This window comes from Papilio polytes, unplaced genomic scaffold (assembly GCF_000836215.1).
Source record: "Papilio polytes unplaced genomic scaffold, Ppol_1.0 DF823923.1, whole genome shotgun sequence".
NCBI lineage: Eukaryota > Metazoa > Arthropoda > Insecta > Lepidoptera > Papilionidae > Papilio > Papilio polytes.
The window spans coordinates 6,098,463-6,124,386 of NW_013525281.1; the positions used below are offsets into that span (position 1 = coordinate 6,098,463).

At 31.3% G+C, this 25,924-nt stretch overlaps 1 protein-coding gene and 1 pseudogene across 1 annotated transcript in view; both read right to left on the reverse strand.

Moving 5' to 3' along the window:
• The window catches only part of LOC106102059 (hemicentin-2-like), a 91,840-nt gene that overhangs the window by 37,429 nt on the left and 28,487 nt on the right, over positions 1-25,924 (reverse strand). The window lies entirely within an intron of this gene.
• Positions 24,342-25,106, reverse strand: LOC106102144 (annotated as a pseudogene).

A 25,924-nucleotide genomic window follows, 5' to 3' on the forward strand; every position in this document is an offset into this window, starting at 1 on the left:
CACGTTAAAATTAACGTTGCTATAATTTGAAGATCTTTTTATTAAACAGAGAACAATCGAGAACCTCTTTTCTAGGGTCTGTTAAAAATATATGCTTATATTTAAATGTAGTCTATACTAATATTATAAAAGGGAAAGATTTGTTTTGTATGTATTTAAATGACTAAAAAGTATTTAATCTATTTTAAAAATTCGCCATTAAAATACTATCTTATCAGTGAGTAACATAGGCACTTTTTTTTTCATTTTTAATTTCACAGGGACGAAGTCGCGAGTAACCAGTAGATAGGTTATATATTTAATACTAAAAGTAACTTTCAAACGTTATCCGGTACAAACAAACAGATCAATATTCTTTACATATAATTAAGATGGAAGCTACTACTTGTTTATCCTATTTACGCTTCACTTAGTTACTAAAGTCACTTGCGGTTCAAATACGATCTAGTTAATGTCTATGCAAATACATGCAGCAAAGTCAATATCTTGATTGCATATTGGATATAGTTACAGATATTGTTTACATTTGACTAACAGTGCCCTACGGTTGTACCTGCATTGCAGTCAACAGTCTATGGTAATAGTGGTCTATGTTTTAAAATGGTACACTTAATTCTTTGTACAATGCGACCAGTATATGTTTTTTTTTTTAATTTCAATTTTGCCGTGGCTCTAATTCTAAGGGGGAGCCCTTACCACTCTTTTCTAACACCTTCAGTGTTGAATAAAAATAAGGGAACATAAATTTGGCAGAGAAATGTATAGGCAAGGAAACACCTAAGTTTCTTGCAGATTGGGTAACGCTTGGTGTATTTATTTTGGTGATACTAATAGTTCGCTTCGTTTCCGTCCTTATTAAAAAATCACTCGGTTTAAAGAGCTTTAAATGCTTCCAAAATAATTTCTACTGCAGTTTTTATGTCTTATTTTTAGTATGAAAGATGTTGATTATAGTACAGAAGTTTACAAAGACGTTGGCTAACGACGCCCGCGAGTTTTAAAAGTGTTTACTTATCTCCAAGATCTTTGTAGATAAGTAAACATTTTTCAAAGCTCGTTGACCAGAATCTTGCAAAAATCGCGCTTTTTTAAAGAATAGTGGTTAAAATACCAATGTTTTAATTTTATACTGAAATTTTGCTGTATACACATTTATACTAATAACATAAAAAAAATTAAACATGTCCCATATTTAATTATTTCTTTAAATTGAATAGGCTCCTAAACTACTGAACAGATTAAAAAAATCTTTTTTTTAATAAAAAGCTATGTTATCACTGAGTAACATAGGGCACATTTTATTATAACTTAAACTTAGTTAATATCAATAATAGAGTTTTTCTGATCTGCACTAAAGTTTTCTTAAATGTTCTGTATCGTGGTGGATCTTAATTCAACAAATTATTATTTATATGCTGTGGTGTATTGACCTACATCTAGTGTGTTGACTACATGTAAAATAATGTCTACGGGTAGTCTATGGACTAGAGTAGTAGTTGTCTCTGGTTCACGTGGCTGACGCGGGGATTCCAGTAGTGGTGTGGAGCGGTTGTGTACCGCGATCATGGTCCTATCGTATTACCAAGCTAATGAATTATTCTATTTCACCTGTGTCAAGGTGAAACACAACACATGCATACTCTGATCTGAAAAGTCAACCAACAATGATAAAAACCAAACCAGAGACTTTAAACCCTCACACACTCGATACGGCTGTTGTAAGCGGCAAAGTAAAACAAATTTGTAATATAAATTGCCGCGACAAAAGTTTACCGAACGACCCAATAGTTTTGCTTCGCTACGTGGTCAATTCATTATAATGGTCTCGGAAACGATTTAAACTTTTACAGTAATTAAGAAGTTATTTAATAACGTTCATACAATTTTAAGATATGAAATCATCAATTTGTCGGAGTGACATCTATCATACACGATGCACATTCAGCCAGTACTCAAAATTATTAGTTGCCAGTTACTTTAAACGTTGAAAAAGTATCAACAATATCGCCCCGTTCATATATTTAATGAATTAAGCACGGATCGTTCTTTGTCACCAAGTTAATACTAAACGACTCAACGTAAATAAAAAATGAAACTAAGAAATTAAAAGTAAATTTTACATTTTATTTAGACGTCGACTCTAATCGAATAACCTGGATAATTTTTTCAAAACAACATCAATACTGAATTATCCAGAAGTTATAAAGCAATTTTTAACGTTTTCTAAAACAGCAAGAGCTCAGTTAAAAATACAATTTAAAACAAAGCGGAAAGAAACCCGGATGGAAGATATAGAAATTCCAGAATTCCCTTTTAACACAACCTTCGTCTTGTTTTCAGCAAATTCCTTTTTAATGTAAATACCTGAGTGTTTAAGAAAAGCGAGAAACATTACAATTGTTCTTTTGAAAATTAACCTTATTTCTGCTATTGTTTTACTGTATTCACAAGGATTCGTTATGAAAGTAACATGTTCTTTGTTTAAAAACAATCGCTCAATATCTCAAACGATTTGTTATAAAAGTACAGTCAGCTGCATACATACGTTTAAAACTTTGGATATTTATATAGGCTTCCCGAATTAAAGATACGGATTCACGTATCCATTAAATACATGCATTTATGGTCAAAATTTAAAACATGTGTTTAACTAAACAGTGTCTAAAAATTGTGTGGGTTAATGCACATGTCAACAAGTATACAAGTTATGTAAATGTTTACATATTTTTGCAGCTGATTGTACTCACATTCAAATAGTAAGCGTTGTTTGTCTTATACAAATATGTACTGGAAATTAAGTTAATTACACGAAAGATATAAAAAAAGTTTTCGTCTTTTTCCATCTATTAATAAAAAAGACATGTTTTATGTAGGTGTTTCGGCAGTGGAAACAGATCATAAAGTTATATTTTCAATAGATCTGCTACCAAACGCAACATTTAAGTTAACCAACTCAATCCCTTCTCAACTGAAGGGACGTAACTTGATGTTAAACAAAGTCTCATAGGATAAGGCTTTATTGATAAACGCAGATGTAAGTTTGCAACTTATAATTCTATTATAGCGGTTTCGATTCCCCGCCTGCGCTTTCTAAGCTAAGAGGATCTTGCAAACTCCTCAAACTTCCAGTTTTAAACTGTCTTCCTTTGCTATATTCATGATCACTTGTTAAATTGCTGTTGTATCCAATTATGGAAGTATTTTCTCACAATGCATAGGCACTGCCATTTGATAGTCTACGCTATATCTAGGGGTTGGCGATAGCTACCATTAATCTTATTGGAAGTAGTGGATGCTCTAGGGGGAGCAGTCTTTAGATAAAAAAGATAAAGATACATTTGCTTTAGATAAAAAAGCAATTAAATTCCCATCACTTGATATTTAATTTGATTTATTAAAACGATTCCCTTTACCTTTAGGGCCTGTCCCACCACTGGCTGATAGAGGTTCAGATAGCTTAAAAATGACGTCACTCTCAGATAAGGAAATAAAATCCGATATTTCCATTACATATTTTAAACGTTAGATTGTTATCAGACAATTTACAATTTGGTCGGACAGGCCCTTAAACTTTCCAATCATAGAGATGCCAACAGAATTTACAGATATAGTGAATATATTTTTTTTTGTCTAAAGATGAGTAGGGCAATGTACCTCGTAGATTGTCTCTTCGTAGATTCAGTTGAGGTTATTTTTTTTTAATTTGACTATCACTTTTTGTCTATTAAATGTATCTGCTTCAAAGAAAAGCAAAACACTTTAAAAGTGTTTCAAGCGTTTTTATAGTAAAACCATTTATTACTTCGAAACTCTATAAGTTTAAAAATGTTTTCGAGTTCCAAGTTTTTCTCGAACTAAGATCGTTTGTAAAGGTCACTCTCGAAGTTAGGACTGCATTTAGTGAACATTTGAATTATCGACAATAAGTCTCTGAGTTTTTATAGATGTTCTATTTTCAAATTTTCTTCAATGAATTTTACTTTTAAGACAGAGAAATCTTTGTTGTTGGTTTAGTTTAGTTTGATTATATAAATAATATACTCTCATTCTTGTATAGTATTTTATTTCTGTGTAAGTTATAATCGAACACTTTATTAACTATAAGTCAAAATAAGGTAACCAACAGTTACAAAAGTAATTTTTAACAAATACACATCCTTAAAAATGAATAACATGAGTCTTAAAACTAAATACATTTTTAGAGAGTTTGCGCTTACAAAATTTTATACAAAGAATTGTGCTTCAATAATTTAAGTCAGTTACAAAACAACGGTTAAAATTTGAATACGTAACGACCTAAAAATTAATGTTACCATTTGTATGTTTTCAGTCCACTCTTTTTAACTGAGCTTTTATTTTTCTCACTTTTAATTTGTCGTTGCTTACTCAAGCAGCCAGCTATTTCTCTTGCTTTGATAGAAACGGAAACGGATAATAAAACTCTAAAATTTTCTCACAAAAGTGCAAAAAAATGTGTGGAATTTTTAATTCCGAGTTCAAAACATAAATGAAATTGTTTGCATTAATTGAATTCTCGAATAACTTAATGACTTCTAATGTTTTTATTTAATTGAAAACTATAAATTTCAATTTAAGTTTAAATTGCAAACTAAAGGTCGTTATAGTAATTTTATGTTCTGGTTGTAAATATTGTTGATAACATTTACACGAGAATATTTCAGGGGTGTATACAATTACTGTGAGACTTTTATTCTTGAAACGACAGAAACATTTAATTTTGAAAAATACAATACAATTAATATAATAACTCAAGTAAATTAGTATAACAATTTCACGGTTATGGAAGCAATGATTCACAGAAGCGCTCCTTAAATCACAGCCTCTTTGTAATTTACAACGTCTTTCCAGACAAAGTCTGTACGAAGGTAATTCATTTCAATGCTTTTCTTACCTGTGTTAAACGAGTGATTTACTTTTACGAGAGTTATGAATGTAGCACATGTGCTCGAAAGCGAACCTAAAGCGAATCATAACTCCTTTAACACGCCGATATAAAATAGAACGTAAGACATTCCACATAAGATTTGGTTTCACGTAGTGTGTCTATTTTCAGAATAGTACGCTGTAATGTATAAAATCTGTGTCAGTTTGATGACAAGCTTCAAGTTGCTTCGCTTTTGGTTCGCTTTCGTGGCTGTGTACTACAGGTATTAACGATGTATTGCTGTCACGTAGGTGGTCGTAATGAGTTTGGGAGTGAACTAAACCGCCCTTAAATATGTACTAAATTGTGATTTTGTTCCGTACAAACGTGATTTAAGTGCTATTTAATTATTCAAACTGTAGCATATTATTTAGCAATTAGTTTGATCTGATTTTTATTAGTGATCGATATTTTTAAGGACAAAATACACTGCAGTGAGTTATGTTACGATGATGTTAGAGATTTTTTTTGTTGTATAAATTGTTTTGTATTTAATTCATTTTTGCCTAACACAAGACGAAGATATTAAGTTTCTCGCACTCTGTAGATTGTCACTTTCATTATTACTAAGGCTTTTTATACACAAGACAACGTAAATCATAGAAACCCAGCAATTGTACTCTCTAACCAAACTACTCTTGTCGTAAGCGCACGTCGATGACATTCTGTTTTTTTTTTGCCGCAATGATCGTAGTTGGTATCGAAGATTTACGAATCCATGTACACGAAGAGCCTTTATTGTAAAAAACACAATACTTTACTAAAATTAGGCCTCCGGCATTCAACAGCCACTTCACGCCTGTCTTCTGTGTGGTCGTGCCGGCCCTAAAATAAGATAATGTTAAAGTGTGCTCTACCATTTTAATTTACAATTTAATTTAAAAAGTAAATCTATATAAGTACGGAAGTCTAACTTAAATTGCAAGCTTAATGGTACCAAAAGCTTTCGACGTGTGCTCTATTCATAAAACAACTTCGTGGAAATGACCGAAAGTTCGACTGGATAATTAACGTGGAGGCATTGAATCGATTTTGCTTGTTCCAACATTCGTAACCTATTCTGTATTAGATTGGTATTTACACTGAAATTATTGAGGTGAGTTTCTAACACTCGATGTGAAATGCCGTGAAACATTTGAAGCATGGTTCCTATGATTGACGTTTCCATTCTCATACATGGCTTTTATACTTGGAATTAATGTTTGTTGTTAGAAATTATTTAATATCGTAGCTTGTAATTGGTTTTGCTATTTATTACGAGTAAATGTCAATACGTTCGTGAATTAATATTAATTTTATACAATACAAAGAATGTGAAACAATTTAAAATAGATGCTAGAAAAATACAAATAACAATTGAATTAATGAAAAATTATCTACTTACATTATTTGTTTTTAATAACTATGACGTCACAATATGGCGCTTGTTTATGATTATTTACAACTCATTCAGACATGTTAAATGACAATCAATGACATTTAACAGAGTTAGTAAAGAATTGTAATAACGAAAAAAAATACGACATTAAGAAAGTTACGGATTAATTTCAAAATTAATAAATATCTTATTGAAATCCAGTTTGCGAAGATTTTCGACGAAAGCGGGAAGTGAAAGTAACTTGTTGGAGTTATATAAAATATTAATTAAACACGAGTTCAACCTCAAATCGTTGTCGAAATTAATTTCGTGTTCAAATAGAAGCCACGGTACATGTAAGGGCACGTCTTTACTTTGCCTTGGATACGCGAGCAGTCATCAAAGAATATATTATACAAAGCGTGCATAGACTATATACCACAGAGTGTTATAAACACCATAGAGTGTCCTAAGAAATCAAATGAAAATTATACTTGTAATTACATCTTGGTGTACTTGTAGTAATGGTGGGTACCATTTGTTATACCAGAATAGAACTTTTTTCTATTTAACTTGGCACGTAGGGAACATGAATATTCCTCTACCTGAAGTGCCATCTCAAACGCACTATAACTCTATTTAGTTTTAATAAAAAACTAAGTTTCTCTCGCGTCTCCGTCTGGGCGTAAAAAAAACAAAAGCATCAACTTCCTTACTCTACATTTCTGCCTTTTATCGAGATCCATCCATCCAAACTTTAGCATTTACAATATTAGTAAGGTTCTTTATTTGTAGAGGCCAGTAAATTAAATGAAAGCTTGGCTAATTCTAATGTATTTTTTGTACTAGTATTCTACTAAAACGTCTAACTGTACGTATTTTCAAGCACAAATGCTCGTTAATCCGATATCACCAACACTGTCAATTTTTACGGTGTAATAAATCTGCTCGCCGTCACTTGCTTCGTTATCGGGGGCATTACCGTAGGAAGATAAACAGGGAATATTTTATTAAATTTATTGCTGAAAATCTGCAGCGGCGTTATTTTGTCTCGCACTTCCCAGGATTTATAGCTGCTTACGTTTTAATATTATTAATGAAATTCGATGATCGTTTTCGGCTTCATTAGACGCGTTTGTAAACGTTCGGATTTTGTGCTTTGTTTCAATAATTTGTTAATCAAGAAAATGCAAATAAAGGGATGGAAAAGTTGGGAAAATTTATAGAATATTTTAACAGGTTTGTTAGGTTTGATTTCTTTGTTGAATGTTAATTAAATAAACAGCTTAAAGTGGTTAATATCGATTGTATGAAGATGTCAGTGTAAGTCGACTCTTAAATATCTTTAACTTCTAAAGTATCTTAAACACTTTGATTGGTTCTTGTATTTATTTTGTTAGCAAATAGATTTAGATACTGTAAGGTAGCTGAGGTAATTCAAACAAATCAAAAGTTTTCTTGAGTTGCTTAGATCCGCTTATCAGCTTAGCAAAGCTTCTATACCGCGTCAAACAAATTGATTGAAACCACAACTTAAGTAATCGTTTCTTATGAAATGTTTCAAAAGTGATTCAGGTAGATATATATATGTTGGACTTTTAATGGAATTAAAGGTTGAATATTCAATTTTATAAATAAAACTAAAATTCGCCTTTGACTCCATCTGCGTGGTATTAAAAAACAAAAGCAAGTAGCTTATATGTTCTTCACGACTATCCTCTACATCTATGCCTAACTACATTGCGATCCGTTCATCAGTTTAGGCTACATTTAACAAATATCCATCTAAAGTTTTTATTTAAGACATTAACAAGAAGTAAGATTAATTAAAATGATAGCTAGAAAATGGTTTCTCCGAAAATATATCTTCTTTTGAACACTTTATAATAATCATAAATCATAATTACCCAAGGATGGTATACCATTTTAATTGTGCATAATATTTTTTAATCTTGCCAGCAGTTTTTTTTCTTAAATAAAAAAAATATAAATCTTCCTTAGCACTGGCTGATAACTAATGTTTTGTTGCTTTTAAATAGATAAAATCCTTTTTAACATTAAATACGATGTTTGTAGAATGATAAAAGGCGGCCACAACAGAGAAATATGTTCATACATCAGCTGTCACTTGAATGTCGACGGTATTTAGGCCGCCATTCGCCATCAAATATGTAACGTAACTGTTGAAAATGTTCCTGTATTCGTAAACAAAATACAAATAATATTTACAGCAATTTATAACGATAATGGTTTGATGTTAGGCGAATGCCTGCGATGCGATGTAGGTATCACCCGTATTTTTGTCAGTAGAGCAGTCTTAAATTGCGTTTCATAGATTTAAGAAGTTGCATCTCTTGGGAATATTCATGTTGTAAAAAGACATTTCCACATTATTAGAAAGGAATAGTTGGAGAAAAAGACTTTTAATTGTATGAAAATGATGCTTTTGTCACGTTTATGAAACCATTTTACTATAATCCTAATTTTCTGATATAAAAATGTAATTGTGTTACTCGAAAATTCGATACAAGTTTTGACAAAATGCCTAAATCCGTATCGGCATGTAAAAAAAATTCAGCATAAGTGTTTTTATCTTAGGAAATATCTACGACTAGCTGATCCCGTGCGACTTCATGAAACTTTTATTTTATTGTTTGCATATGTCAAATTATCAATTGCAAATGTCAAAATGACATGATATGATGACAACCTTGATTCCTTGATGTTGGCAGCAACTTATGGTCTCTTTTCCACATTAGGGTTTTCATCCAAAATATTTATCCTCTAAGTTTAATGGCGTTAAAATGTAGTCTAAAGCGTGACACAAGTGTAGGGTTTTTTATTAAAAAAAGAATTATTCAAAAACATGCTGTAATTGCTGACATCTTAGGCAACAAAGAAGAGTGTGGTTAAGCTTTATTATAATAGTATAAATAACCATTTGATACTAATTTTATGCCTATGTTTGAATAATGTTCTTTATTCGACATTTTTAAAGTAAACAACTGCATGTTGGCATTTCGATTCATTCAACAAGGGAGAATGAAGGTTTCATTTTATAGGTTAATTGAACGCATCGACCTAACCTTCGCCTCGCCGTCGACTCTGTTAATGGTAATCACAAAATTGAATAACAAGAAGCATCTTTTGTGCAATAACCGGGTTATTTGCGTCGATTGTTGACTTTCTAATGCGTAGGCCTTTAGGAAACCTAATTAGGTCAATAATTAATGTATACGCAAATCTAAAAGCGCGCACACCTTTGATGGAACTATCGCATAACTGTTTAGTCGCGGTTTGATTCCTATGAATTCAAGGGTGTGCGCCCACTCTGCAGCCACTAAACAGGGAAAAAATGTTTTAGCGGTGGAAGTTCGTGGTTATGAATATGTATGTAACATAACTATGTATGTATTTGTTAGAAGTAAAACTTTGATTACACAGTCAGTTTAGGGAATTAGTGCACTAAACATATAGTGAAACACGTGTATTAACTCTCGCCAGCACTGATTGGAGTGGAGGTCTTGTTTATATCTTTCACCATAAGTATTTATCACCACAAAGCTTTTGCTGTATTTTACTATCAATTTTTTTCAAGAGTATTTTGCAACTCTATGTATAAGAAGGTTTCAATAGTCGTGATTTGTATAAAAATTTGTGTCGTAAGCTGGTCACGGAATAATTAACGTATGATTAAGATATATTTTACTTGAACACTGTCTACGCTTTTTGTAGTAAAGTTCTGAGAATTTGGTGAAAATAATATTAATTGAAATAATTTTGTTGCTATCCACAACAATAGTTTCGAATATACCGTTTAAAATTCCCCAAAGATCCTAAAACAACATCTCAACATACTAAAATAATACCAAGGAACCCCAAGATATTATGATATTCTGTTACGTGCAGTAAAACTTAAGTTTACACTCCGTTAACTTTGTTTAGGTCGTTTTATTGTCATAGTTTCATAACTTGTTTAAGAATCTTTGTTACTAACTTCTCATGTTAAAGTTTTTAATACTACGGAGCCCGCAGACTGTCGTCTCTAATAAAAATTGTCTACAAATTAAATGCAATATTTATTCATATAAAAAGTGATATATTATAATTGCTTTATCACCATTCTATTTAATCCTTACTAATATTATAAATCCGTTAGTTTAGATAGATAGATGTTATACATAGCCTAATCTGCAGAACGAATCTCGATGAAGTTTGTCATAGATGTAGAGGAAAGTCTGGAAGAACAAATAGGTTGCTTATTTTTTTTTTTCGGTCACATTATTATAATATACAAAACCTATTCTTTGTTTACAAATTTACAAATATTTAAATACTAGCTGTTGATCGCGACTTCGCCTGCGTGAAATTAAAACTATAATAAAAAACATGGTCTATGTAACTCACAGAAAAATGACCTTTCTAATAATGAAAGAATTTTTAAAATCGGCCCAGTAGTTTTTGAGTTATTTCAATACATACAAAAATACAAATCTTTCCTCTTTATGATATAAGCATAGATTGTAAGTTTACTTACAAATGCAAGAGTTAAAACAAGGGCTTCCTTATTGAAACGATTTAGATTTAGTTGTTCAGAATTAATAGGCTCGTTATGTTGTTAAGAGATTGTATATAAATGTAACTATATGTTATGTGGAAAATAATAAGCATATATCTATTTACATACATATTTATAGAAAATGTGTATTAAGAAACGTTTGTGCCTCAAGGCGAGATTGCCGCTTTATCAAGATTTCGCTTTGAGTCTGGAAATTGTAAACACGTTAGAAACATTCACTACACTAATCTCTTTACTGTTAGTAAATTCTATTTGACTACGAAAATTTAATTACACGAATAGTTAATAATCTTTGTACAATCTGTATTAATTTCATAAGGTATATTTTAAAGCTAAAACGCTGTTTTTATATTAGTTTCCAATCGTGGTAAAGAAATATTATTACGATTGCTAAAAAATTCTAAAGAATCATTCAAGCGTTACGCTCAAATGAAGTTTTATTATCGTGCGTTTTTACTGTGTCAAAATCTTTGTAAAATATTATTATCTCCGTCTTCTTAAAGGGATTGTAAGAGATAAAAGTAGTAACATTTTTATACATGCGATCACATGGAAACCTACTGTTACAAAGGTTAATACGCTTACTGGAAATAACAAGCAGTAGACCCAAGTATGTTTTTGTTTTTATTACGTTTAATTAAAAGTAATTTCTCTGAACAGTTGACGTTCTTCCTACAATAATGCGAAAACCCATTGTAACGAAATGGGTTTTATTACTATTGTTATGTTGCATTAGGGACACTTAGGCTGTTTATTGTCTAATTACCCGACTGACAAAGAGCTACGCACGTAAGTTTGTTTCCATGTATTGTTTGTATGCATGTAAATTACATTGTAACGGCCAATAGTCTAACCACCGTCATCATCTAATCTAAGAATCAATTTAATTACACTTCACTAGGTGACATTACATTGGTCATCTTCCCATAAGTGTTATAGTCATATCAATAAGTACCGAGTTCAAATCCCACTCGCCATATTTTTTCTTTTTTTTTGAATTAAGTTATCGAGTTTAAATCGATACGTCGATTAGAAACAAAGAATTGATATCGATACATTGGTTTGAGAGAAGATATAAACATTTTCAAATCATGATTACGTTTAGCTTTTACAATAGTCTAATAAATTGAATCTAGAAATTACTTTTATTAAAACGTTTGGTTAAATTTTTCTACTGAAACTATTTAATTCACCTTAAAAAGTAAAACAAAATATCTTTAGTAGCTACTAAACGATGCTTGTAAAAGAAATGAGAATTAAAATTCAGTAACGTTTAGCTTCCGAAAAGGGCTCTTAGCAGTGGCCTTGTACATAATTTTACCGTTTTCTTTTAGTGTTCGGAATAACAAAAGTGAATAATGAAAAATATTTGCCTTTACATAAAATAAATTCCACAACAAAGACCTGAATAACTTAGGTTAATTTTGTTACTACAAAGTTAATGTGGTTTCTTGGTATATTAAAGCGTATCATATTTCTTATAACTGTCGTCCGCGACTTTGGTCTGTTAAGTTGAAAAAGCAGCTTATTATACTAGTATATATCAACTATCTACGTTGAATACTCGGATCACAGTCAGACGTAAATTAAAAAAAACAGTTTTTCGTTTTAAGCAAAGCAACTACATAATGTTCAGGATTCTTTGTTACAGACACTGCAATGACACTATTGCTCAACTTTTTAGTCCCGCTTTGATTCCTATCAGCTTATATGTAGGTGCGCACACTACTCGATTTTTAGTTGCGTAACTAAACAGTTGAATTGACAAAACAATCGACAAACGCACAATTGTGGTACAGTTTAGTAAAGTGTGTGCGCCCGCTCAAATTCTGATAAAAGGAAGGTTTAAATTTTAATTAAACATACACCCGCGACTAAGTACGCGTAATATTAAAAAAAAAAGCGAGTAGCCTATATGTTCTTCCAGACTATCCTCTACATCTATACCAAATTCATCGAAATCCGTTCAGCCGTTTAGGCTACAAACTCTAACAAACATCCATCCATCTAAATTTTCGCATTTATATTAATTAGTCTGATTTAACCAACGACATTATAACATACATGCTTAAATAGTCAATGTAATTAATGTAGATTTTCATTGGATGTTACCCATTCAATCTAATCTTACAGTGTTATATGAATTATATTTGTTAGCTAAAACAAAGACCCATTTACGTCATAAATAACGTTAATCGTATTTAATGTCGCGGTTCCCGAGGCATAGCAATTTCTTTTTATGTTTTATTTTATTTGCTTTATAAACAGCAATATTAATGTTATTATCACATGCTGTAATAAGATTTATTCTTTATTGAGATGTACGTATTTGTATAAAAATACCGGAATTACAATGCAATTTTTTTTTTAATCAAAAACTCATTGGTCTATTATCGAAGTTCAAAAGGTACTATCGAGAATCTGGCAGCTCTAATTTTTGGGTGAACTATTTCACGTATTTATTGATTGTTTTTAAAATGGGTTTCCACTCACAAAACTGGTATAGAAACACATTGCCATCTCTTTCGCTGTCATGGAATAAACTGAGATAGTAACATGTTTTGCACAGCAGTGGGACTTCTATACGTTATTTAAATGAATTCGAAGTATGGAATCCTTAGTAATGAAAATCGTATAAATTATGTAAATATTTCTTATTTATCTCCCCGTTGGTAAGATTTAAGGCTCGATAAAGCAATGGAGGTAAGGCGAAGTGATTTATTGCATTACGAAATAATTGGAGTGTTTCCTGTACCGCATTACCAATACAAATTTTACGGTTCTCGTTGCATGAAATGGCTCAATAGAACTGGGTCAGAAGTTCAATTTTATTATGAGTTTAGTAATTTCAAGTATGAAATATTACCTAACTAATATGTAGTATTCCGCGTGTATAAAACTACCAGAATATACTTGAAAATAACATTAACAAAAAATGAATGTACAGTCAGCTGCACAAATATGTATACAGTTTAATTTGTACAAACTTGTATATCCCTTAGGTAATGTTATAAAGAGGAAAGATTTGTATTTGTGTATGTATTGAAATAACTCAAAAACTACTGGGCCGATTAAAAATTCTTTCATCGTTAGAAAGATAATTTATCTATGAGTAACATAGGATATGTATTTTTCTTAATTCACTGTTGTAGCAACAGCTAGTAATAAAATATCCATGTATACATTAATGAATATGTACGTGCATACGTTTTTTTAAACCAAAGTCATAGACAAATTTGTAATGTCTTGTAAATGTATTTACATTTAAGTAGCTGACTGTACAAAGAGTTTTTCTTATTTCTGTATCTATAAGAATCTATTTATTTAGTGAAGAAATTTTAGATTGTAAGTCATAGCATGAAATTAAAAAAATCGTTTCCAAAATGCAAGAGAGTGTAGTCATTATTGTTCCGCTAATTGAATATGCTTTGACCTATCTACAACATAATGAAGCTATGTTTTCGAAATTGTATTATAAACAAAGCTTCTGCAGAACTGGTTTATAATTACATTTTCAGTGCGGTTCTTGTACAGTTAAAGGGAAGTTTATTAAGCTGGAATTCTTCAGTACAATAACATCAGTAATAATACTCGGAAACGATGTATTCTGGAATTCGTTGCTATAAAAATAACGTAGGCGTTTTAAATATATCGCTATTTTATTTGAATATTTGACATATAAAATCGTTTTATGATTTTTCCAGTAAAGAAATAAAGTTTTTCTAAAAAGCACATGTGAACTTTAAGTGACAAAGTTTTATAAATGGCTAATAGCTTTTACTTTATAAAAAGAAAACTCAATAAAAACTGGGCACAATTTGTAAACTTTAATGTCAGACGAAAACTTTTCTAAAGCTCGCGTGGATTTTAAAAGTTTGTTCTGTATTAGCTTTGCACGTAAACCCCGTTTCAATTTAACTTAAAATAAGAAAAAGTAAGTCAATATTGATTTAATTATAACTATTTAAGTATATTACGGTGTTATAAAGTTTAATCATAGACATGGAATTATTTAAAAACAATAATTTCAATTCATATTTATTTAATTAATTCAAAGAACTTTCGTGTATCGTATTACGTTTGTTAATCTTTGATTTTATATTTTTTAAATGATGTGATAAAATACTCTTTGATAAACTGGTTACTATGGTGATGTCTTGTTGTTAAGTCGGTGCCTATGATTAAAACAAAATTACGAAGTAAATAAATCATTTAATTCCCAACAATCATTTTAAAAATAAATGACAATTTAACCAACACTTTTAAGTATGTTAAAAGCATTTTCGTTTAGCTTTAATATGCATAAACATGTAACTTTAGCGTGGTTATTAAAAATCGATTTGAAATCAAAAAACTTATCGTAAACTTTAAAACGAACAGTATAAAGTGTGTACAGTCGCAGTCGATTTCCCTGAAGTCGTTTGTTGCGGTTATTCTACAAGTTAAGGTTGCATTTACCATTTGAAGTAGTACCATTTATTTCCGCAAGCGCTGTATTCAGCCAAGAGTTATTGGTTAACACAAATCTTACGGTACATCTGACTTGTGTACATTTTTCAATGCTACGTTTGTTTTATTGTAGATAAATATTGTAAGACATTAACAATAGTGTATTTATAACGTAGTTTTGTGGTGATGTTAGATTTAGATTATACTTAGAAAGAGGATATGAATAATAAGGGAATCATTTCGGATATGACATTGATGGAGATGTATGAAAGAATAGCATATGTGCCTACCCACTATAAGGAAAAGAGTAGGGTATTGTAATAGTAGATATCAATGATAGAGCAATTAATCAAATGATTATTAGGACTCAGAAATATGTCATAATTCGATCTTAACACATTGAACTCATACTTAAGTCGACTAGCTATGTTAGAAATCTCAGTACTACACGCACAGTCCGGTAATTTATTTTAATTTTATCAGATTTACAGGTGTACTCAGATTTATTCGAAGTTGTCTCTTAGATTTTATTAAATTTTTTTATATATTAATGTTACGTGTAAATATTCTTTGATAATTAGCTTTTTAATTTGTGACATGTTATATAATTTTGATACTCTTTGGATATAAAAACTGTAAGCGGTTACCATGGGAACGTTGGTTGTTAAGTCAGGGGAATGAGTAAAAATATAACTAACCTGGAATAAATCGTTTTAATTCGCAACATTAAGATGGCAAAGGAGCGAGGAGTGCCCGAACTCGCCAAAAAGGCGACGCGACCCCTGCCCATAAACAAGCATATCTATAACGCATAGACACTAAGAGATCATTGAAATTATTGTACCATTCTGGGTGTAATCTAAATATTTGTTTTGTAATTTTGTAGAATTCTTAGAAACAAATACAATTTAGCTAATCTGAGTTCATATATAACTATAGATTCGGTAACATAGCAAAGTTCACTGCAGTGTAGCAATTAACATAGAGATGAGTTCACGAAACTTAATTATAACCGGAATCAGAATATCTACAGGGAGCCGGACTCCGCCGCGTTTCCAAACTACAATATAATAATCGAATTACCTAGTTTTGTTCTTGATTGATAAATTTTATTATTTAACTGTAGTTATTTCTAACGTAGACTGGAAACTATTAGATGTTTTATTTAGTTAACGCTAATTGTTATATGCTTTTTTTTTTAAATTCCAGAGAATAATACTCAAAAATTAATACGAAATGAAATATGTACAGAAATAGTTCAGAATTTTCTAGCGTTGAAGTTTTGACCAATGTTTCAGAGACTTTATCGTCACATGATTTTTTAGTCGTATAAAATTTCATAACTTAAATATGATTTAAATTGATAAGTTGTAAAAGTATTTTACGATGCTATAGAATAAACGTTATCACTTTACATTACTTAGTTGTATTCACTTAGTTTTAGTAAAATTTCTATAGAGCGTTGGTCGGATGCTTGTAAGTTAAAATTGTTACTATTCTGAGAGCATCTTGAAAATAATTGGAGCATTTTTCTCACGGAGTTTGTTCGTTATTCTTTGTACCAGTAAAATAATTTTTAACAAGTTTTATGCTTAACAATACGAGTTTCGAACAAACTCGGGACCTTGTTGAACTGCGGCCTTTTGTTAGATTCGCTTTAGTTGAGGTTGCGTTTGAAGATTTGAAGCGTTAATAAACTTTGTTGTTAATCAAAAATCGTAACAGATAACGAAAGAAACTTTAATAATCACCAACTTGACCTTGTGCTGCTCATCCATACATCTCTATCAGCCGTCATATCTGAATCCACTCCCTTCTTAAGCATATCATTTTTCACACAATCTATCCACATTCAATTTTAACACTTTAGTAACTATTATTAATAATATTAGCATCAAAGTCAGCTTTTTAGAATGACTGAACAGATCTGGATTACAATCCATTCGGTCGTTCAGTACAAATTTGGATCAAAGATTACAATCTAGGATAGTGCATAGACTAAAAAGCAAAATAAATCTAGTTAATACCGTTAACAGTTTTTTTTAAATCCTACCCCATCGTAGTCAAGTAACAATTAACTGAAAATATCTCGGGCAAAAATTATTAATAATCCATACCTATAATCGATATTGTAAAGAGGTAAGTTTTGAAATTTTGTATATATTGAAATAACTGAAAAATTACTGGGCCGATTTTAAAAATTCCTTCATCGTTATAAAGGTAATTTAACTGCGAGTAATATATTTAGCGAATAAATAGCGAAGTCGCGAGCAACAGCTAGCAAGCTATAAATTCGATAATTTTAATTAATTCTTACAAAATATAAAGTTGATATTGTATTGAGTTTCTTTCATTCCTAGCTCAAAAGATAATAACGCTATACTTGTAATAAAGCTTGTGCCTCGCGGCGAAACTAACCCTTCTGTTTAAGATAATTACTTCTGAGACAGACATTGTGTTCACGCTGCGTAGACTGTCGTTATGATTTTGAACGTAGTAATTTTACATGTACATTCTCCGTTTTAAGGTACAGTGTGAGATTAGATCATTTCTATAGAAATTAAATGGATTTATTAATTAGTAAATCTTTAGTTTATAGAATTAAATGTTAAATGTGTTTTGATGTATACAAGGACGTGCGTATTTTGAATTAAATTATTTTGTTTTATAATTTCAAGTAACGCTTAAAATTTTACCACCTGATAGATGAAGCACATTTTATCATCGAGAATAAGGGGCAGATAAAAGTAAAAATCTAACTTCTAGGTGTATTGTTAACGCCGCAAAATTACGCATAAAAAGGACGCGTTCGTATCGTCACGTTGTAAGCTTAAATTTCGAACACGTTCTACACGGTTTAGTTAGAGTTATACGTAGGGATAGGGTATAACGTATCTGGAGCGAAAACATCGAAACTGGCTCCCTCTATGTTACCTAAACGAATATAGCTGTAAAATAAAATTGAACACTTTATGATAGCGAGACTAGTTATTTTATGCTTTTAGTTTGGTATCTTTTGATCTCATAAAGTTGCAAACGCATACAACATGATTCACTTATATCTAAATTTTTTATTATCTATACTAATGTTATAAAGAGGAATGACTTGCATTTTTGTATATAACTCAAAAACTACTAGACCGATTTCAAAAATTCTTGTATCATTAAAAAGTTATGTTATCACTGAGTAACACAGGCTATATTTTTACATTTTTTTTTAATTTCAAGCAGAGAAATCGCAAGCAACAGCTAGTCGTTTATATTTTACTTTCAAAATAAAAACCACTTGACACAAAGTATCTTTTCTAATAAGAAAATACCCTAAGGTAATAGCACGGCCCATAAACGAGAAAAACTTGCTGCGAGGCAACTGCTATTAAAACTTGAATCACCATTTTGTACAGCTTTAATGCACTTAAATAAACTATCAAGGCGAGATAACGTCTTCTTTGTATTTAGGTCACAGTAATTATTATACTGGGTTTAACAATCAGGTAATCAATGCGATTATAAGTAAGGATTATTATACATCGCTGGTTAAAGTCTAAATGTGTCCATATTTATTCCGATTCAACTAACAAAGGCGTCAATGTACACGTATTAGAACAACTGTCATGGATGAGGGCATTCGACGCGCAGACCGAGAACAAAGATTAAAATGTTTTGTACTTGATAAATGCGTGGAAACAGATCTATTTAAGAGGCTTTTCTAAATACTTTAACAAAGACAATACTGTCGAATAAACATGGAATTATATTCATCAAAGCGGTTTAAATCACAAAAAGCAAAGAACAAAGTTTAATTGGCAAACATTTGTGTGTTAATTCTTTGCTTAGGTCATCAAAGTTATTGTGGACACAGTTACTTTAAAAGTTTTGTATGAAATCTTAACTTTTAAGTAAAATGCGAATAAAATTGTGCATTTGGTCTCGTAAATCATACTGTCATACAAATATTATAAATGCGAAAGTTTAGATGGATGGATGTTTGTTAGAGTTTGTAGCCTAAACGGCTGAACGGATTTAGATGAAATTTGGTATGGATGTAGAGGATAGTCTGAAAAAACATATAGGCTATTCACTTTTGTTTTTTCAATTCCACGTAGAAGAAGTCGCGATCAAAGCTAGTATTAACTAATTTTGGTTTAAATGTTATATGTAGGTAACTTTACACTCTTGTATAAACTTTTTTAAACGCAGTTAACGCATACTCGAATTGTCCATGTGCAGTACACCATAGATGTACAATTACGAGTATCTAAGTAACTTTAAGGGGGAAGGAGGTGAAGTTGTCATTGAAAATACGGTCTAATTCGTGGTTTTTATATCTATTTTATTTTGCTTATATATTCACTATCGCTTCGCTGTATGTTTACCTTATCTTGTAAAACACTATGAGCTTTAATATTTAAAGAAATAAAATTTATCAAATTATAATCATTCCATGCTATAGGTGTTAATACAAAACAATTAACTCTTCAAGTGAAAATACAATGTATCATCTTCCACAAGAGTGTTGCACTTAAATCTCGAAATAGGATCGACTCCGCCATCTCGGAATCAAATAAAAGCGACAAATAGAATTCCGTACTTTATTCGACGTATAGGTCGTCCCAACGGATATTGTATCATTGATCCTCGACTCGTATTTCTCTCCAAGATCTCGAACCCAAGCGGGTAAGCTCTAAAAATTGAATATAACATTCAATTTTATTGAATTAGACATTTTATTACTTTGCAACATTTATCTGGTCACTTGGAGGTTGTCCTTTGCTGAGATTTTGATGTCGGTTGATGTGGAATGGTACGATTGAATTTAAAAAAGTTGAGATAAACATTTTATTTATTACTAGCTTTTGCTCGCGACTTCGTCGGCGTGAGATTAAAAAATCAAACAATAAAAATAAACTATGTTACTCACTGATAATATAGCTTTTCAATAGTGTAAGAAATGAAACGAGGAAGAATTGTATTTTTGGATTTTTGTATATACATTTGATTTAGGTAAAAACTACTGTGTCGATTTTATCAATTCACCATTAGAAAGGTAATTTTCCTGTAACATAGGCTAAATTTTTTTTATTTCACACGGGTGAAGTCCCGAGCAACAGCTAGTTTAGAATAAGCCGATTTAATTCTACTTAACAATTGGTAACGATGGTTTATTTTAATAAATAACCAAAGTAGGCGATAGCAAGCATTTAACATCAAGTAAGACGTTACGTTTTTTCTTCAAACTTTTCTTTAGACTATTTTATCCTATAAAATTAGTTTATATACTTGTATATCGTTCTACTAAACTATTCAAACATTAGAAGAATATATAAAAAAGGTAAAATAACATCGACATAAAATCATGCGAGTTTTCTGTAATTGAAACCAAAAGGTCAATCTACGTAAGCGACACCACGATATATTTTCAATCGTACTCTATACCAGTCTAGCATCGATAAAGCTACCTAACAGAATATCCAGTCGAGAATCGAGAAACAATTCTGTAAATTCAAGGCCCCTCGTTGGAGAGATAATAAATTTGTACGCGTCTATCGATAGATCATTTGTTTTATCTAAAACGTATTTTACAAAATATTTTGAGAATTACAAATATTTTTTTAATACAAATTAAACGCAAAAAAGAAATTATATTGAAGAAATGAAGAATTCTGGTAAAAATTAATTAATGGAACCAAATGATAGATGTCGCTGTTTTAAACTGATATTAAAATAAACAAGCAAGTTTAATTTATTAGAGTTTATTATCATTATCATTGTGAAGTTAAAATTATCACATAAAGCAGGACTTTCCGTATGTTAATAACATTTTAAATGCGAAAGTTTAGATGGATGTTTGTTAGAGTTTCTAGCCTAAATATGAACGGATCTTGATGAAAATTGGTATCGATGTTGTGAATAGTCTGGAAGTTAACTTTGTTTTTTTTTTTATAAAAATTCATACGGACGGTATCGCGGTCGAAATCTATTTAAGAATTCAACCTTGGATTTATTAAATCTTTCCGCACTTCTCATTATGTTGAATGTTATTTTATTTCGTTTACAAAAGGGGAGGTTGATAGACAGTGACGTTACAAGCCCGCGATAATAGGTCGAGTAAGACATTTATTTGTTTCGCTGCTCATAAATACAAGAATGTCTGGAGTCTAGACGGTACTGTAAACAATTATGGCGATTCGTTTACTAGCTTTGTCAGCCTTTGTTTTGAGTGAAGTTTACACAGAGTAATTAAGGAGATTAGAATAGTTGCTCGACTATGAATCAAATTAAACAAAAGATAGTAGAAAATATAATAATATCAATAAATGCCAGACTAAAAATTCCATTAAAATTTTTCCGTCGGTTATCTTTGTCGGTTTATATGGCGTGATGACACATCTTTTTACATTTGTGTCGACAATGGAAGCCCTAATGGCCTAATGGTTAGCGTTACGGATTTCCGATCACGTGGTCGAGAGTTCGAAATCTACTATCCGACTATTGTCGTAAACCACTTTTGGCACGTCTAGAGCTATTGGGCGGTATTGTAATGGTATAAAAGATGGTAGTAAGACAAAAGAATACTAATATTCTATTTTAAACACGCCAATAACGTTAATCCCAATGTCTAATCAATAGATTTTTGTATTAAAAATTAAATATAATACGCGGTATTCAATTTAACATTTTTTGAGGGTAAATTATCAAAAAGGAAATATTAAAATTTGGAAAACCAGATATAAAATAGTTCAAATAAGTATAACAAGAATGTATTATTGACTGAGGTTTCTACAATGGACAAATTCCCTTTCTTCATTCCTGACCCTTTATTAAGTCTTCTGCGTTCCCTTGAAAGTTGTTTATGTCTTTGACCGTACTAGAGTTTTATATCGCTAGCGGTTCTTTACGTCTTCCTTAAGGGAAAACTGTGGAATAGAATAATTTTATAGTGTACCCGTTGTATAACTACGCACAAAATTTTAATAATCTCTGTGTTTTTTAGATGACAGGTTAATTTTCTTTCAGTTTATTTACAGCCATGAATGTAAAGAAATGCTAAATTGATTTTGATAACCAGTTTATTTCCATTGGCATTACTATTGAGCCTAGAATAAACTAAGTACATAGAGTACTAGTATTCCTGGATTCAAGCTACTATGTACAATGAAGCAACTGTTGAATTGTAGCATTTGTGACTCTAAAGCAACAATGTCATCGAAGTAACTGTGTACAGCACAGCAAATGTGTAATTGAAGCATCTATGTACAATGAAGCAACTGTTGAATTGAAGCATTTGTGACTCCAAAGCAAAAATGTAATCAAAGTAACTGTGTACAGCACAGCAAATGTGTAATTGAAGCATCTATGTACAAAAAAGCAACTGTGTAATTGGAGCATTTGTGACACCAAAGCAATAGTGTAATCGAAGTAACTGTGTACAGCACAGCAAATGTATAATTGAACCATCTATGTACAAAAAAGTAACTGTGTAATTGAAGCATCTATGTACAAAAAAGCAACGGTGTAATTGAAGCATTTGTGACTACAAAGCAACAGTGTAATCGAAGTAACTATGTACAGCACAGCAAATGTGTAATTGCAGCATCTATGTACAAAAAAGCAACTGTGTAATTGACGCAACTGTATACAGCAAAGCAACTGTGTACAACAAAACTGGATAATACTTTGTACAATACAATATCGATATGGATCGATAATCAATGATTCATGAAATCAATGAAACACCAATATTGTAAAATGATATTAAAAAATAACTTGACAAACTTAAGGTGCTTTATTTTGCTTCTTTATCTTATGCCAAAGCTTTTCAGTAATTTAATAACAGATTTTAAGCGCGCTCGCCTACGCTTCGCTGATCAAAGGGGTCCCTTTGTTTTCATAGATTGCCTGTCAACCGCGTTGTACACCCCAATTTCGACGTAAATTTAACTCGATATTTTCAAGTTTAATGTACTCTGTGTGAAACAACATATAAATTATTGGTTAATACAAAATTGGTTAAACCCAATAATCATTTATGATATATTTTTAACTAATATTTTATTCATGTTAACGTGAAAGACATAGTTCATATATGTACATCAAAGTACAGTGTGTTCAAGAAAGAACATCTTTCATTGTGAATTACGACTAAATTTTGAGTAATGGGCGACTGCTAGTTATACAAAATTAACTTAAAATCAGTTCATATAAGATCTTAATTATCCATTCAGTCTTGTTATAGGTTATTGGTGAATAATGAAGAAGGTACATATATGTTCCAAGTCCCTACGGCTCCGCATTCTCGTTGACCTAAAAACCTATAAATATACGTTTGTGTGAAACGTGTGAAAAGAATAGAGCGTTAATAATGTTTACGTTAAATTCATTTGTTTACGAACCTTTTTAGTCTTGTTTCGAGCACAAGCTGTTATTATTGTCTATACTAATATTATAAAGAGAAAAACTTTGTTTGAATGTAATGAGTAGGGCCAAAAACTTCTGGGCCGATTTTAAAAATTCTTTCACGGTTAGAAAGGTAATTTATCTGTGAGTAACATGGGCTATATTTTACAATGTTTTTTTTTAACTTCACGCGGACTGCGTCGCGGACAAAAGTTAGTAATTTATATTTTTAAGTACGATCTGTTTTTAGAAGAACACATAGGCTACTTACTTATTTTTTTTAATTCCAAGAGGTAGGAATCGCGGGCTAAAGCTAGTAGTGTGTTATTTTAATGAATTTATAATATCTAACATTTCTCGAAGTTGGATAGCAACGATCATTTTGTTTCCCATTAATATTAAGATAAGGGCCGAGGCTGTATTTCCCTAATGTCTCTTGCAAAAGAGTATTTAAGGAGCGTTGATTAACGCTAAATATCATTGTTTCTGTGATACTGTTAATTGTTTAATCAATATAGAAACAGGACTGAATCAAGACATTATGACGTCAGTGTCTAGATTTAGATATAATTTTGTTTGAATAAGGAACCTAGCTTTCTTTTGTTTTCTTTTATTCACATGTTCACCTTTACGTCATGCTTGTTCTTTTCTCCAATCTAAATTATAAGAATTATTTAAAATTCATTACATTTAAAGAAACCAAAAATTTTTATCATCCATCATCCACTTGCCCTTATCCCTTACGAAGGGTCGGCACAGTATGTGCTGCTCTTCCATACATCTCCATCAGCCGTCATATCTGAATCCACTCCTTAAGCATATCCTCTTTAACTCAATCTATCCATACTTTGTTCGGTCAAAATTTTTGTTTTACGTAAAATGGTTTATTTGACGATAAATTTGGTTTATCTTCCATATATTGTCTTAACAATAGTCCGGTTCCTCTGTTGATTGACACAAAACGTGTATTTGCACAGCTTAGATAACCCAACGGTTAATTGCAGACGTCACTGGAATTCTGATTGAGAAATCTATTCAACTAGAAAATAGCTAAACCACATTGTTAACTGTGATTGTTAATACAGATCTAACTAGATTTAGTATTTGGTATTACTATAGTCTTACTTTTAGTTTGTACTTTTAGATGGATGGATTTTTGTCACTACATACATACCTCCAGAACGGATAAACGGATCATATTTTGACATGCTTTAACAGTGGTAGAGCCCGCTTTAACATCTTCGCATGAATGGGATGGCTCTCCCTGTGAAATACCACGACCACACAGAAGACAGGAGTAAAGTGGGTGCAATTCTGCGTTTCGTCCGATGAGTGTGGTGCCGGAGGCCCAACTTTAGTCCCTTTTCCTTTCCGCTCTTTTTCTTACAAGAATAGGATGGGAAGGGAACGTGGATTTGACGGTAGAGGAAACGCATACAAAAGGAGAAACTCCCTTTTATAATATGCGCGTCGCCTCCTCCGTCACTTAAGAGTAGGCAATGCATTCGCTATTGCGAATGTCGATTGGCAGCGGTCGCTTTACCAGTTTGGTGGATTCAGGTGGCCGCTTGCTCGTTTTCCACCTTATGATATAAAAGAAAATTGCTGAAATCTGGCATAGATGTAGAACATCGCTTGGAGGAAGGTATAGTCTATAACTAATTCTGTGTGGACGAAGTCGCGGGTTACAGCTAGTTACATAAATCACATGTGTTAATTTTAATCTTTAGATAAATTTATCCTTACACACTTTCAAAGATTTCATTTTCAATAAAGAATATTAATAAAAAACCCTTAGGGAAGGACACTTTAGTGAAGGTCAAAGCCACAATACCTGAACCTATTCTCAAAGGACAAATTAATGTCACCTTTCAACTACAAAAGATTCTATCATATAACTTATGTGTGGTAGAGAAAAGTGATTTAATACTAATACAAGATTCAATCAGTCTATTCTTTTTACTTCACCCAAAAATATTAAATTAGTTTTAATGAAATGCGTACGATTGGAGTGAATTTAGATATGTTTGATAGAGATATGTTGAAAATAGTATGAAGAACAAAGTTATGATATATTGATTGACCAATAAAAATATTTTTATAATTGTTTTAAAAACTATATCTAAATCTAAAAGTCTAATCTCATCTCTTACTAACATTATAAATGTGAAAGTTTGGATGGATGGATGTTTGATAC